The sequence below is a fragment of the Schistocerca gregaria genome, unplaced genomic scaffold (genome assembly GCF_023897955.1).
Source record: "Schistocerca gregaria isolate iqSchGreg1 unplaced genomic scaffold, iqSchGreg1.2 ptg000884l, whole genome shotgun sequence".
Lineage (NCBI taxonomy): Eukaryota > Metazoa > Arthropoda > Insecta > Orthoptera > Acrididae > Schistocerca > Schistocerca gregaria.
The window spans coordinates 20,001-35,000 of NW_026062245.1; the positions used below are offsets into that span (position 1 = coordinate 20,001).

Genomic DNA, 15,000 nt, shown 5'->3' on the forward strand with positions numbered 1-15,000 from the left:
ACCACATTATCGCTTAACCTAACTGTGGTTGTACCACATTATCCCTTAACCTAACTGTGGTTGTACCACATTATCCCTTAACCTAACTGTGGTTGTACCACATTATCCCTTAACCTAACTGTGGTTGTACCACATTATCCCTTAACCTAACTGTGGTTGTACCACATTATCCCTTAACCTAACTGTGGTTGTACCACATTATCCCTTAACCTAACTGTGGTTGTACCACATTATCCCTTAACCTAACTGTGGTTGTACCACATTATCCCTTAACCTAACTGTGGTTGTACCACATTATCCCTTAACCTAACTGTGGTTGTACCACATTATCCCTTAACCTAACTGTGGTTGTACCACATTATCCCTTAACCTAACTGTGGTTGTACCACATTATCCCTTAACCTAACTGTGGTTGTACCACATTATCCCTTAACCTAACTGTGGTTGTACCACATTATCCCTTAACCTAACTGTGGTTGTACCACATTATCCCTTAACCTAACTGTGGTTGTACCACATTATCCCTTAACCTAACTGTGGTTGTACCACATTATCCCTTAACCTAACTCAAGTTGTCCCTTAACCTAACTCAAGTTGTCCCTTAACCTAACTCAAGTTGTCCCTTAACCTAACTCAAGTTGTCCCTTAACCTAACTCAAGTTGTCCCTTAACCTAACTCAAGTTGTCCCTTAACCTAACTCAAGTTGTCCCTTAACCTAACTCAAGTTGTCCCTTAACCTAACTCAAGTTGTCCCTTAACCTAACTCAAGTTGTCCCTTAACCTAACTCAAGTTGTCCCTTAACCTAACTCAAGTTGTCCCTTAACCTAACTCAAGTTGTCCCTTAACCTAACTCAAGTTGTCCCTTAACCTAACTCAAGTTGTCCCTTAACCTAACTCAAGTTGTCCCTTAACCTAACTCAAGTTGTCCCTTAACCTAACTCAAGTTGTCCCTTAACCTAACTCAAGTTGTCCCTTAACCTAACTCAAGTTGTCCCTTAACCTAACTCAAGTTGTCCCTTAACCTAACTCAAGTTGTCCCTTAACCTAACTCAAGTTGTCCCTTAACCTAACTCAAGTTGTCCCTTAACCTAACTCAAGTTGTCCCTTAACCTAACCCACGTTGTCCCTTAACCTAACCCACGTTGTCCCTTAACCTAACCCACGTTGTCCCTTAACCTAACCCACGTTGTCCCTTAACCTAACCCACGTTGTCCCTTAACCTAACCCACGTTGTCCCTTAACCTAACCCACGTTGTCCCTTAACCTAACCCACGTTGTCCCTTAACCTAACCCACGTTGTCCCTTAACCTAACCCACGTTGTCCCTTAACCTAACCCACGTTGTCCCTTAACCTAACCCACGTTGTCCCTTAACCTAACCCACGTTGTCCCTTAACCTAACCCACGTTGTCCCTTAACCTAACCCACGTTGTCCCTTAACCTAACCCACGTTGTCCCTTAACCTAACCCACGTTGTCCCTTAACCTAACCCACGTTGTCCCTTAACCTAACCCACGTTGTCCCTTAACCTAACCCACGTTGTCCCTTAACCTAACCCACGTTGTCCCTTAACCTAACCCACGTTGTCCCTTAACCTAACCCACGTTGTCCCTTAACCTAACCCACGTTGTCCCTTAACCTAACCCACGTTGTCCCTTAACCTAACCCACGTTGTCCCTTAACCTAACCCACGTTGTCCCTTAACCTAACCCACGTTGTCCCTTAACCTAACCCACGTTGTCCCTTAACCTAACCCACGTTGTCCCTTAACCTAACCCACGTTGTCCCTTAACCTAACCCACGTTGTCCCTTAACCTAACCCACGTTGTCCCTTAACCTAACCCACGTTGTCCCTTAACCTAACCCACGTTGTCCCTTAACCTAACCCACGTTGTCCCTTAACCTAACCCACGTTGTCCCTTAACCTAACCCACGTTGTCCCTTAACCTAACCCACGTTGTCCCTTAACCTAACCCACGTTGTCCCTTAACCTAACCCACGTTGTCCCTTAACCTAACCCACGTTGTCCCTTAACCTAACCCACGTTGTCCCTTACCTAACCCACGTTGTCCCTTAACCTAACCCACGTTGTCCCTTAACCTAACCCACGTTGTCCCTTAACCTAACCCACGTTGTCCCTTTGCCTAACATAGTTCACTGCTCGGAATCTCTGGTGTCGTTGTTATCCTCATGTAGATGTCTTGCGAGTGTTGCTTACTTTCCACATATTCCCGCTATCCACTGTCAATTGTACTGCAATAGGACTATATCGCCCCCCCCCCCCTCCCTCTGTCCCCCTCTTTGTGTCTCTGTCCTCTCAAGCTGGTCGGTCTGGCGTTTGAGTGTTAAATGAGCCTCGCAGCTGTTCAGTTGCATTCAGATGTCGACGCCCTCAGTGTACGTCGTGGTATGGTCTGTGTCCATTGTCCGCTGATGTCGTACGCGTAACCCACACGCTGTACCGATCATCGGTCGTTACGTACAGAGTGAAGTAGTGTGATACGTGTGACCGTACGCTGGCTGTGCCCAACGGTGTCGAATCTCAATTTCCATATGATGTGCTCGATGCTACTTGTCTCGTCTCCCAATAACAGCTAGGTTGCACTGTGGTACGCCGTAGAGGCGTGTGGGAGGAACGTACGAACGCATTGTATGTCACCCTGGGTCGCTGGGGGTGGTGGTGCGGTGAGTCAGGTCAGGTCAGGTCAGCGTGAGCCGTCTGATGTAGTGACGCGTGTATTCCGACTTTGTCGTATTGCCTCACACAAAGTGCTACCCTGGTGGACCGCGTTCCATATCTGGGACATGCCGCAGATGCCGGTTGACAGTGGATCGCGGAAGGGACATCGCATACGTGCGCGGGCCACCTTCCACGTGTTCTCTTCTGCACATGTCGCAGTGTGTATGTGGTCTGATGTAGCGTGTCGTGACACATGACATCCTGGCATGCAAGAATTGTTGAATTCGCAAATGTAGGTGGACATCTACGTTTACTGCCCAAGATACGCAAATGAACTGGAAATCCGTTGTTGAGCGGTTGTTCACGCTGGAGGTGAATCTGTGATGGCGACGATCGGTACAGCTATTAACCGGTTGTTTCAGCGGTACCCGCCACATCCACACACGTGACTAGGCCCATGTGGGTATGAAGCGATACGCGGCGGTGGCTTGGTGGGACTGTTCCCGGCCGGTGAAGGGGGGCCGCCCGGCGTGTTGGCCGCGCGCTGCGTGGGCGCACGCGCAACAGGCGGCTGGTGGGGGGCGCCGAGTGGCAGGAGCGCCAGCCGACGGGCCCGGCAGGCGGCGCAGCTACGCTGCGGCGCACCCTGCACGCGGCGCCTGGCGGCCAAAGTTGGTTCAGCCGAGCCCGGTGCGAAGCGCGGTGGACATCTGCAGTGTGCTGGTCTGATTGAGGACTGTGTGCGTTGAGGATGCGCCGCCGCCTGGCACTCGGCGCCGCGACGCCGTCTGCTGCTCGGTCGCCCCAGCGGTTCTCGCAGGTGGTTTGTATCGCAGTTGTGCGGACGTGTTGGCGCGTGCGCTGTGCTGGGAGAGTTCGCTTCTGCACCCAAGTGGGGCTTTGCCCTTGTGTGGCGCTGGCGTTGGAGCTGCCGGTCACCATAGGTGGCGCGTGTTGTCTCCCGCCGGCAATGCCACGACAGCACGCTCCCGGGCCTCTGTCGGCAGCGGCAAGCTCAGTTGGGAGCAAGGGTGTTCTCACTAAAACCGTCTACTCGCCTAACTCCGGGCGATTGCGCCTCTCTCGAAACCGACCAAGTACCTAGGACGGCGCTGCGCGCCGCCGGGACCTGAGAGGGTTTCGAGGTGTATCGTGCAGGGGAGCTCGGCCTCCTCCTGTTTGCAGAATAATTGAGCGGACGCTTGCGTGTTCGCGCGGGCCCCCGGGACACACTCCCGGGCGGCCGGCTGCTCAGCTCTAGTTGACGCAGCTCCCTGGTTGATCCTGCCAGTAGTCATATGCTTGTCTCAAAGATTAAGCCATGCATGTCTCAGTACAAGCCGCATTAAGGTGAAACCGCGAATGGCTCATTAAATCAGTTATGGTTCCTTAGATCGTACCCACGTTACTTGGATAACTGTGGTAATTCTAGAGCTAATACATGCAAACAGAGTCCCGACCAGAGATGGAAGGGACGCTTTTATTAGATCAAAACCAATCGGATTGGCTTGTCTGGTCCGTTTGCCTTGGTGACTCTGAATAACTTTGGGCTGATCGCACGGTCCTCGTACCGGCGACGCATCTTTCAAATGTCTGCCTTATCAACTGTCGATGGTAGGTTCTGCGCCTACCATGGTTGTAACGGGTAACGGGGAATCAGGGTTCGATTCCGGAGAGGGAGCCTGAGAAACGGCTACCACATCCAAGGAAGGCAGCAGGCGCGCAAATTACCCACTCCCGGCACGGGGAGGTAGTGACGAAAAATAACGATACGGGACTCATCCGAGGCCCCGTAATCGGAATGAGTACACTTTAAATCCTTTAACGAGTATCTATTGGAGGGCAAGTCTGGTGCCAGCAGCCGCGGTAATTCCAGCTCCAATAGCGTATATTAAAGTTGTTGCGGTTAAAAAGCTCGTAGTTGGATTTGTGTCCCACGCTGTTGGTTCACCGCCCGTCGGTGTTTAACTGGCATGTATCGTGGGACGTCCTGCCGGTGGGGCGAGCCGAAGGGGTGCTTTCGCGTCCCGAGGCGGACCCCGTTTAAATCCTACCAGGGTGCTCTTTGTTGAGTGTCTCGGTGGGCCGGCACGTTTACTTTGAACAAATTAGAGTGCTTAAAGCAGGCAAGCCCGCCTGAATACTGTGTGCATGGAATAATGGAATAGGACCTCGGTTCTATTTTGTTGGTTTTCGGAACCCGAGGTAATGATTAATAGGGACAGGCGGGGGCATTCGTATTGCGACGTTAGAGGTGAAATTCTTGGATCGTCGCAAGACGAACAGAAGCGAAAGCATTTGCCAAGTATGTTTTCATTAATCAAGAACGAAAGTTAGAGGTTCGAAGGCGATCAGATACCGCCCTAGTTCTAACCATAAACGATGCCAGCCAGCGATCCGCCGCAGTTCCTCCGATGACTCGGCGGGCAGCCTCCGGGAAACCAAAGCTTTTGGGTTCCGGGGGAAGTATGGTTGCAAAGCTGAAACTTAAAGGAATTGACGGAAGGGCACCACCAGGAGTGGAGCCTGCGGCTTAATTTGACTCAACACGGGAAACCTCACCAGGCCCGGACACCGGAAGGATTGACAGATTGATAGCTCTTTCTTGATTCGGTGGGTGGTGGTGCATGGCCGTTCTTAGTTGGTGGAGCGATTTGTCTGGTTAATTCCGATAACGAACGAGACTCTAGCCTGCTAACTAGTCGCGTGACATCCTTCGTGCTGTCAGCGATTACTTTTCTTCTTAGAGGGACAGGCGGCTTCTAGCCGCACGAGATTGAGCAATAACAGGTCTGTGATGCCCTTAGATGTTCTGGGCCGCACGCGCGCTACACTGAAGGAATCAGCGTGTCTTCCTAGGCCGAAAGGTCGGGGTAACCCGCTGAACCTCCTTCGTGCTAGGGATTGGGGCTTGCAATTGTTCCCCATGAACGAGGAATTCCCAGTAAGCGCGAGTCATAAGCTCGCGTTGATTACGTCCCTGCCCTTTGTACACACCGCCCGTCGCTACTACCGATTGAATGATTTAGTGAGGTCTTCGGACTGGTACGCGGCATCGACTCTGTCGTTGCCGATGCTACCGGAAAGATGACCAAACTTGATCATTTAGAGGAAGTAAAAGTCGTAACAAGGTTTCCGTAGGTGAACCTGCGGAAGGATCATTACCGACTAGACTGCATGTCTTTCGATGTGCGTGTCGTGTCGCGCAACACGCTACCTGTACGGCAGTGGCCGTGCGCCGCGTGCGGAACCACGCGTGCCTCTCAAAACTAGCGGAAGTGTTGTTGTTGTTGTTGTTGTGTGGTACGAGCGCTGAAGCTCTGGAGCGGCTGGCCTGCGGTACCTGGCGCCTGGCGCCGGTTTTGAATGACGTTCGCCCGAGTGCCTGTCCGCTCCGGTGTGGAGCCGTACGACGCCCATCGGCTGTGAGGCCGTTGGACACAAAAAAAATAGTGGAACAGGGGCCGTCAGACGCCTCAGTCCCGCAAATGCTACTGTCTTGAAAGAGACAGTGGGAGACTGAAAAGGAAAAGATCACCCAGGACGGTGGATCACTCGGCTCGTGGGTCGATGAAGAACGCAGCAAATTGCGCGTCGACATGTGAACTGCAGGACACATGAACATCGACGTTTCGAACGCACATTGCGGTCCATGGATTCCGTTCCCGGGCCACGTCTGGCTGAGGGTCGGCTACGTATACTGAAGCGCGCGGCGTTTGTCCCGCTTCGGAGACGTGGGAGTGTCGTGGTCGCCTGTGTGGCCGGCCGCGTCTCCTTAAACGTGCGATGCGCGCCCGTCGCCTGGCGGTTCGCATACCGGTACTTTCTCGGTAGCGTGCACAGCCGGCTGGCGGTGTGGCGTGCGACACCTCGTACAACGACCTCAGAGCAGGCGAGACTACCCGCTGAATTTAAGCATATTACTAAGCGGAGGAAAAGAAACTAACAAGGATTCCCCCAGTAGCGGCGAGCGAACAGGGAAGAGTCCAGCACCGAACCCCGCAGGCTGCCGCCTGTCGTGGCATGTGGTGTTTGGGAGGGTCCACTACCCCGACGCCTCGCGCCGAGCCCAAGTCCAACTTGAATGAGGCCACGGCCCGTAGAGGGTGCCAGGCCCGTAGCGGCCGGTGCGAGCGTCGGCGGGACCTCTCCTTCGAGTCGGGTTGCTTGAGAGTGCAGCTCCAAGTGGGTGGTAAACTCCATCTGAGACTAAATATGACCACGAGACCGATAGCGAACAAGTACCGTGAGGGAAAGTTGAAAAGAACTTTGAAGAGAGAGTTCAAAAGTACGTGAAACCGTTCTGGGGTAAACGTGAGAAGTCCGAAAGGTCGAACGGGTGAGATTCACGCCCATCCGGCCACTGGCCCCCGCCCTCGGCAGATGGGGCCGGCCGCCCGCGCGGAGCAATCCGCGGCGGGGTCGTGTCCGGTTGCCTTTCCACTCGCCGCGGGGTGGGGCCGTTCCGGTGTGCGGTGGGCCGCACTTCTCCCCTAGTAGGACGTCGCGACCCGCTGGGTGCCGGCCTACGGCCCGGGTGCGCAGCCTGTCCTTCCGCGGGCCTCGGTTCGCGTCTGTTGGGCAGAGCCCCGGTGTCCTGGCTGGCTGCTCGGCGGTATATCTGGAGGAGTCGATTCGCCCCTTTGGGCGCTCGGGCTCCCGGCAAGCGCGCGCGGTTCTTCCCGGATGACGGACCTACCTGGCCCGGCCCCGGACCCGCGCCGCTGTTGGCTCGGGATGCTCTCGGGCGGAATAATCGCTCCCGTCAGCGGCGCTTCAGCTTTGGACAATTTCACGACCCGTCTTGAAACACGGACCAAGGAGTCTAACATGTGCGCGAGTCATTGGGCTGTACGAAACCTAAAGGCGTAATGAAAGTGAAGGTCTCGCCTTGCGCGGGCCGAGGGAGGATGGGGCTTCCCCGCCCTTCACGGGGCGGCGGCCTCCGCACTCCCGGGGCGTCTCGTCCTCATTGCGAGGTGAGGCGCACCTAGAGCGTACACGTTGGGACCCGAAAGATGGTGAACTATGCCTGGCCAGGACGAAGTCAGGGGAAACCCTGATGGAGGTCCGTAGCGATTCTGACGTGCAAATCGATCGTCGGAGCTGGGTATAGGGGCGAAAGACTAATCGAACCATCTAGTAGCTGGTTCCCTCCGAAGTTTCCCTCAGGATAGCTGGTGCTCGTACGAGTCTCATCCGGTAAAGCGAATGATTAGAGGCCTTGGGGCCGAAACGACCTCAACCTATTCTCAAACTTTAAATGGGTGAGATCTCCGGCTTGCTTGATATGCTGAAGCCGCGAGCAAACGACTCGGATCGGAGTGCCAAGTGGGCCACTTTTGGTAAGCAGAACTGGCGCTGTGGGATGAACCAAACGCCGAGTTAAGGCGCCCGAATCGACGCTCATGGGAAACCATGAAAGGCGTTGGTTGCTTAAGACAGCAGGACGGTGGCCATGGAAGTCGGAATCCGCTAAGGAGTGTGTAACAACTCACCTGCCGAAGCAACTAGCCCTGAAAATGGATGGCGCTGAAGCGTCGTGCCTATACTCGGCCGTCAGTCTGGCAGTCATGGCCGGTCCTCGCGGCCGGCCGCGAAGCCCTGACGAGTAGGAGGGTCGCGGCGGTGGGCGCAGAAGGGTCTGGGCGTGAGCCTGCCTGGAGCCGCCGTCGGTGCAGATCTTGGTGGTAGTAGCAAATACTCCAGCGAGGCCCTGGAGGGCTGACGCGGAGAAGGGTTTCGTGTGAACAGCCGTTGCACACGAGTCAGTCGATCCTAAGCCCTAGGAGAAATCCGATGTTGATGGGGGCCGTCATAGCATGATGCACTTTGTGCTGGCCCCCGTTGGGCGAAAGGGAATCCGGTTCCTATTCCGGAACCCGGCAGCGGAACCGATATAAGTCGGGCCCCTCTTTTAGAGATGCTCGTCGGGGTAACCCAAAAGGACCCGGAGACGCCGTCGGGAGATCGGGGAAGAGTTTTCTTTTCTGCATGAGCGTTCGAGTTCCCTGGAATCCTCTAGCAGGGAGATAGGGTTTGGAACGCGAAGAGCACCGCAGTTGCGGCGGTGTCCCGATCTTCCCCTCGGACCTTGAAAATCCGGGAGAGGGCCACGTGGAGGTGTCGCGCCGGTTCGTACCCATATCCGCAGCAGGTCTCCAAGGTGAAGAGCCTCTAGTCGATAGAATAATGTAGGTAAGGGAAGTCGGCAAATTGGATCCGTAACTTCGGGATAAGGATTGGCTCTGAGGATCGGGGCGTGTCGGGCTTGGTCGGGAAGTGGGTCAGCGCTAACGTGCCGGGCCTGGGCGAGGTGAGTGCCGTAGGGGTGCCGGTAAGTGCGGGCGTTTAGCGCGGGCGTGGTCTGCTCTCGCCGTTGGTTGGCCTCGTGCTGGCCGGCGGTGCAGGATGCGCGCGCCTGCGCGGCGTTCGCGCCCCGGTGCTTCAACCTGCGTGCAGGATCCGAGCTCGGTCCCGTGCCTTGGCCTCCCACGGATCTTCCTTGCTGCGAGGCCGCGTCCGCCTTAGCGTGCTCCTCCGGGGGCGCGCGGGTGCGCGGATTCTCTTCGGCCGCCATTCAACGATCAACTCAGAACTGGCACGGACTGGGGGAATCCGACTGTCTAATTAAAACAAAGCATTGCGATGGCCCTAGCGGGTGTTGACGCAATGTGATTTCTGCCCAGTGCTCTGAATGTCAACGTGAAGAAATTCAAGCAAGCGCGGGTAAACGGCGGGAGTAACTATGACTCTCTTAAGGTAGCCAAATGCCTCGTCATCTAATTAGTGACGCGCATGAATGGATTAACGAGATTCCCGCTGTCCCTATCTACTATCTTACGAAGGCCGTTATGCTGTCTAACCAGTGGTGGAGTCCACCTATACTGGTAGAAGACGGGCGGCTAAATGTCCGATCTCTCAACCTCCCCGTGGTGTAAGATGCGAGTAGCCGGGCAACCGGTGAAACCAATGAGAGAAGGGCGACTCCCGTGCAGGGCGCAAGCTCGGATGCGGTGGGACTGGGCAACTGGCCCCTCCAAACCGGGCTCTGCAGCCTTGCTCGCCGTGAGCGATAAGGTGTCGGACTCCGGTCTAGTATCCTTGCTCACTGGCGAATGGCACTTACAAGTTATAGCGGCGCTTGCTGTGCTTCGGCCCTTGGCCGGGGTGCGGCGGGCGCCGCTTTTACTAAGGCGGCGCTTGCTGTGCCTCGGCTTCGGCCGGGCTGCGGCGTGGTGCGGCTCCATGCGCTGGTGGCGTCTGCTGTGTCTCGGCTTCGGCTCGGATGCGGCGGGCGCCGCTTTTGCTGGGGCGGCGCCCGCTGCGCCCTGGCCCTGGCTGGGGTGCGGCGGGCGCCGCTTTTGCGTTAAAGTCATTTCACGCTCTCTGAGAGGATGTGTTTCCGTCTCTGCCTGTGCGCGCTACGGAACTCACTCCCCACAGCAGGAGCAAGGCGTTATCGCGGTTGACTTATCGGCCGTGGAATGCTGAGCTCCATGACACAAGTGCCACGGGAGGTATACTCCCCACAAGGAGACGTCTGCACGAGGCGGTTGGATCGAACATCGACCCTTCCCGGCCGAGTGCGCGTCTCCCACTACTGCGAGCGCTTGTAGGTGTCGGACTCTTAAGTCTAGTATCCAAGCTCGTACGTAGTGCGTGCGCGTGCAGCGGAGTGTGTCGACGTGAGTTGGCGCGCTACTGCTGGACTTGTGCGCACGGCGGTGCGCTTCGCGCGGCTCGCTGGCGGCGGGTCCTGCTGTGGCCCCGGCCTCGCGCGTGAACGCCCGGCGCTAGCCGGGCGCGGCGCGGTTGGCCGGGGTAGTGGCGGGTCTTGGCTGCCGGTCGGGCTGTGCGCTTGCGCGCTGCCGTGTCGGCTGCGCTGCGCGGGGCCGGGTGCGGCCGGGCGATGCGCGCGCTGCTGGCTGGCGCTGGGCGGGCGGTCGGCCTCTGGCTGACAGCCCGCTCTCGCGGCTACGCTGGCGGCGGGCGCGGGCCCGGCTGCGCCCGGCTCCGCCGGCCGCGCCCGGACAACTTAGCGGCGCCGCCCGGCCACATGTAATGTTGGTTGTGGTTGGCGTGTGCGGTTGGCGCACAAAGCACAGTGGGGAGTAGGGCGGTCATCGTTCCTGCGGAAACCAAGGCTCTCACTTTTGAGGGCCAAAGCGGAAGCAGGCCGATGTCCACGCGCGGGGAAGGGCGCTGACTGCGAAGCGCCCTCTGACTTTCAGAGGATGCAACGCGGGCGGCGACCCGGCCTCGCTCGGAGGATTCCTTGGTGTATAACTGCGGAGTGGAGGCCGGCATCGGCCTTCGCAACGTGGAAGTCACCGGGAGCTGCCCCCAGGAGGATGCTCCTGAGTGGTCTAAGACCACGACCACAGGGACGAAGGCTAATACAGCCGACGTACGGGCCTGGCAAACCCGGGGTGCCCGAGCCCGGTGCTGGCAAGCGCTACCAGCGCCGTCCGTAATCTGAGACACGTACTTCAACGACCGCTGTGAGGCGCGCAGTGGAACGTCGTGCGTGTTTCGGACCGGAGTCTTGGCTTAACCGCCTGGGCAAGAGAAGGACAATCTCTATAATCACCCCTCACCCTCTGCGTTAGCTGGCGGCTATGGGGCGCAAGGCTGTTGAGTTGTGAACAGTCGTGAGTCAGCCACCTCAGAGGACCGGCCGACCCTCTGTTGTATAAGGCTTACCCAGGTGGGCGGGGCAACGCCTGGGTGGACCACTTATATCCCTAGCTGATCGTGGGAACCACATGGCTTCTCTCAATCAACCTTGTCCCGACGGAACTGGTGGGCCGTCGCGGAGTCACAACACCAACCATTCAGGGGACGAGTCTGACACTCCGTGTCAAGACGAACTCCCAACACAAGGGCAGTCGGAGGCCCATAGGCCAGAAGACCATGACCCCGCGCTTAGCGAGCCAGAATTGGAGCTCCGTACACCTCGTGCACGGAGCGCTAAGACTGCAGCAAGCGAGACGCTGGCACGGACGCTTGCAGACGCGAGTGAAAGTGACAGTGAGAAAGAACGGAAGGCAAAAGTGAGGAAGCAGAAGAAACACCTGCGAAAACTGCTCCGGCAGAGATCGCTGAGTGCGGACGCTGTAACCGATCTGATGCCGCCACCCCGCCAGCCGGCGCCGAAAGCGGCACCTAAGGCGGGAGACAAGCCGAAACCGGCGCAGGTAGCCGGGCGCAAGCCCGGCGGCCCAGTCGGGGAAGGCGCAACGGGGAAGTCCGAACCGAAGGCGGAGACGAAGGCCTCGCGGCCAACGACACCGCCGGCGGGGAAGGCTGCGAGCGAGCCAAAGCTGGCGCAGGTAGCCGGGCAAAGACCCAGCGGCCCAGTCGGCACCGGCAAGCTCACCCAGACTCGCCCGGCGGGAGAGACGGCGGCCCCACGGCCGAAGTCTCAACTGCCGGAGACGGCGAAAAGTGTGCCGAAACCGGCGAAGGTAGCCGGGCAACTGCCCAGCGGCCCAGTCGGGGAAAGCGCCAGCAGTAGCCGCGCCTCTTCACCAATGTCGGGTGCCGAGAGACGCAAGTCCCGGACACGACGGAAGAAGCGGAAACCGAACAAGCAGCCGGACTCGGCGCAGGTAGCCGGACAACAGCCTGGCGGCCCAGTCGATGACGGCACGTCCCGATACAAGGCAAGCCCAAGCGATCTTGCGACCGTGAAGCTTATCGCGACGCGGCTCGAGGACGTCCTGAAGCTCGTGGACGACTCTCTAAAACCGGGACAACTGGTCGAGGAGGGAAATCTGGGGGACTTTAAGAGACAACTGAGAGCTAAGTTGTTTGATTGGGCCATGGCGCAGTCGGCCCTCACCGGAAGGGTGGAAGCCTTGGAGGAGGAGCTGGCGAGGACGAAGGCGGTGCCCACGGCGCCACCCAAGACCTTTGCACAAGTTGCCGCCGCTCCACCCATACCAGAACGGAAAACGCAGGCGATGATAACCAAAGCCCTGACTGAGAAGGCAACGCTCTTCATCAAGTCCAAGGGCAATGAAACTGGCGCAGAAGTGAGAAAGAAATTCACCTCCCTGGTCAAGCCTGAGGTTGAAGGTGTGAAGTTCTCACGGGTCGCCACAAACGGCCCGACGCTCATCGTAGATGTGGCGTCTGAGACTGATCGCCAGAAGCTTCTAGCTAACAACAAACTGACAGAAGCACTCAAGTGCGAACTGCCGAAAAAGCTCAATCCGCAGATAATCATATATCATGTACCATGTGTCATGAAGAATGAAGCTGTGGTTGAGCTAACTCGAAAGCAAAACGACCTTGGAGGACTTTCCGAAACACAGTTTCGCCAGGAGTTTAAGCCGAAGTTCCGGACTGGGCCAAGGGGCAGACAAACATCACATCTCGTGGTGGAAGTAAGCCCCAGACTCAGAGTCGCGATTCTGAGGCAGAAGCGACTGTACATGGGCTTTGAGTCCATGCCGGTTGACGACTACCTGGACTTAGTCGTTTGCACGCGGTGCCAGGATGTGAACCACTCGGTAAGGTTCTGCAAGCAGGACCCGAGTATAATAACATGTGGGCACTGTGGCGAGAACGGCCACATGAGGAAGGACTGTAGAAAAGCGGGGGACCGAGCGGTCTGTATCCCGTGCAAAAAGCGTAATCGCACATGCGAAACGCCAGGCAAAGAGTGTGCCTACTACAGGATTCTCACTCAACGCAAAATCCAGCGGACAGACTATGGGAGACAAGACCTCTCGTCAACCGTCTCCATTCCGGCCGCTACCTCTCCTGTCCCCGACCGGACTGTGAAAAATCACAATGCCAATGTCGGTTAAGATAGGACAGCTGAACTGCGCGCGAACGCAAGCGGTGATGCAGGAGGTACGACGCCGAGCGGAGGAGGAGTCTCTAGACATATTATGTCTGCAAGAGCCCTACTCTAGGGACGGAAAGATCCGATATATGCCGACAACAGCTCAGATCCTGGCTGGGGGAGAGCATCCTATGGCAGCAATTGTTGTGCTAAATCGTTCCTTCAGAGCAGTCAAAGTGGCGCACCTAAGCAACAGATGCATGGTGTTAGCTGAGATAAATACTGGCGATTTCACCTTTTTCGTGCTAAATATGTACTTTCAGTACAGGCACAGAGAAAGACCGTATATCGACCAGTTAAAAGAGGCGGTTGGGTTCTACCGCAATGACTTGCTGATTTGCACAATGGACGCAAATGCCATGTCACCCCTATGGCACAGTGACATCACGCCTCTTGGTGCTCGACGCGCCGCCAGGCGAGGTGAGAGACTCGCTGAAGCAATTCACGAGCTCAGACTAGAAGTGCTGAACCGACCAAACTTCCCACCAACTTTCGAAGGCCGCCGTGGAGCGACCTCGAATATCGATGTGACACTGAAGAGTGCACACGAGCATCTCCGTGCGGAGAACTGGAAGGTATGGCGGGGAATGACACTAAGTGACCACAATCTGATCACATTCACTGTAGCCTATGATGGGGAGCCTCCTCCTGAAGACCAGGTGAACGGCACCGTCAAGTACAACTGGCGAAAGGCTAATTGGGATCGACTAAGAGGTAATCTAGTGATACCGAATTGGCCAATGGATCGCGTTGTGGACGTTGACAAAGCTGCAGAAGATCTGACGGCGGCCATACAGACAGCAGCAACAGGCGCAGTCCCGTTGGCCCACACAGGGAAAATGCCTAAGGCACCTTGGAACCCTGAGCTGCAGCGTCTCCGACGCGAATGCAGAAGAGCGCGGCGGCATTACCAGCGCAGCATAGGCGATCACATTCGTGAGGCCACGCTTGCGCGGTACAGGCGGGCCAAAGCCGTGTTTAAGCGGGCACTGCACACAGTACGGACTGAGAGTTGGCAGTCTTTTGTTCGTGACAGTCTGGCGGCTGACCCCTGGGGTACACCGTACAAGATTGCCGTGTCAAAAGTTCGGTCACCGACGGTCCTGTCGACCCTAAGGAAGATCGATGGCAGTCACACCAAGGACTGGCAAGAGTCAGCTGAGCTCCTCATGAGTACCTTATTGCCCGACGATAGTAGCGAAGATGAGGACGAGGAACAGGGGAATTTGAGGCGACAACTCCATGAGCTGTATGCCGATGAGACGCCTGTTGCTCCGTTCACTGAACGTGAAGTTACCGCCGCAATTCTTGAATTGCGCCGTAAAAAGGCGACGGGCCATGATGGACTCGCTGCCGAGGTTCTCCAAGCCCTGTGCGCGGAGATCTGCCCTTACCTGACTAACCTCTACAATGAGTGCTTACGTCAGGGACGGGTACCAGAATCGTGGAAGTTGGCCGAAG

General features: G+C 56.7%; 2 non-coding genes and 1 pseudogene across 2 annotated transcripts; all 3 read left to right on the plus strand.

Annotated features, from left to right (window-relative positions):
• The first annotated feature begins 3,952 nt into the window (after positions 1-3,952).
• On the plus strand, positions 3,953-5,845 carry LOC126324076 (small subunit ribosomal RNA). Its single transcript, XR_007559832.1, has one exon. It is a non-coding gene; the product is annotated as a small subunit ribosomal RNA (ribosomal RNA).
• Positions 5,846-6,216: 371 nt separating this feature from the next.
• Positions 6,217-6,371, plus strand: LOC126324083 (5.8S ribosomal RNA). The gene has a single exon (XR_007559837.1). It is a non-coding gene; the product is annotated as a 5.8S ribosomal RNA (ribosomal RNA).
• Positions 6,372-6,559: 188 nt separating this feature from the next.
• On the plus strand, positions 6,560-9,551 carry LOC126324081 (large subunit ribosomal RNA; annotated as a pseudogene).
• Positions 9,552-15,000: the final 5,449 nt, after the last annotated feature.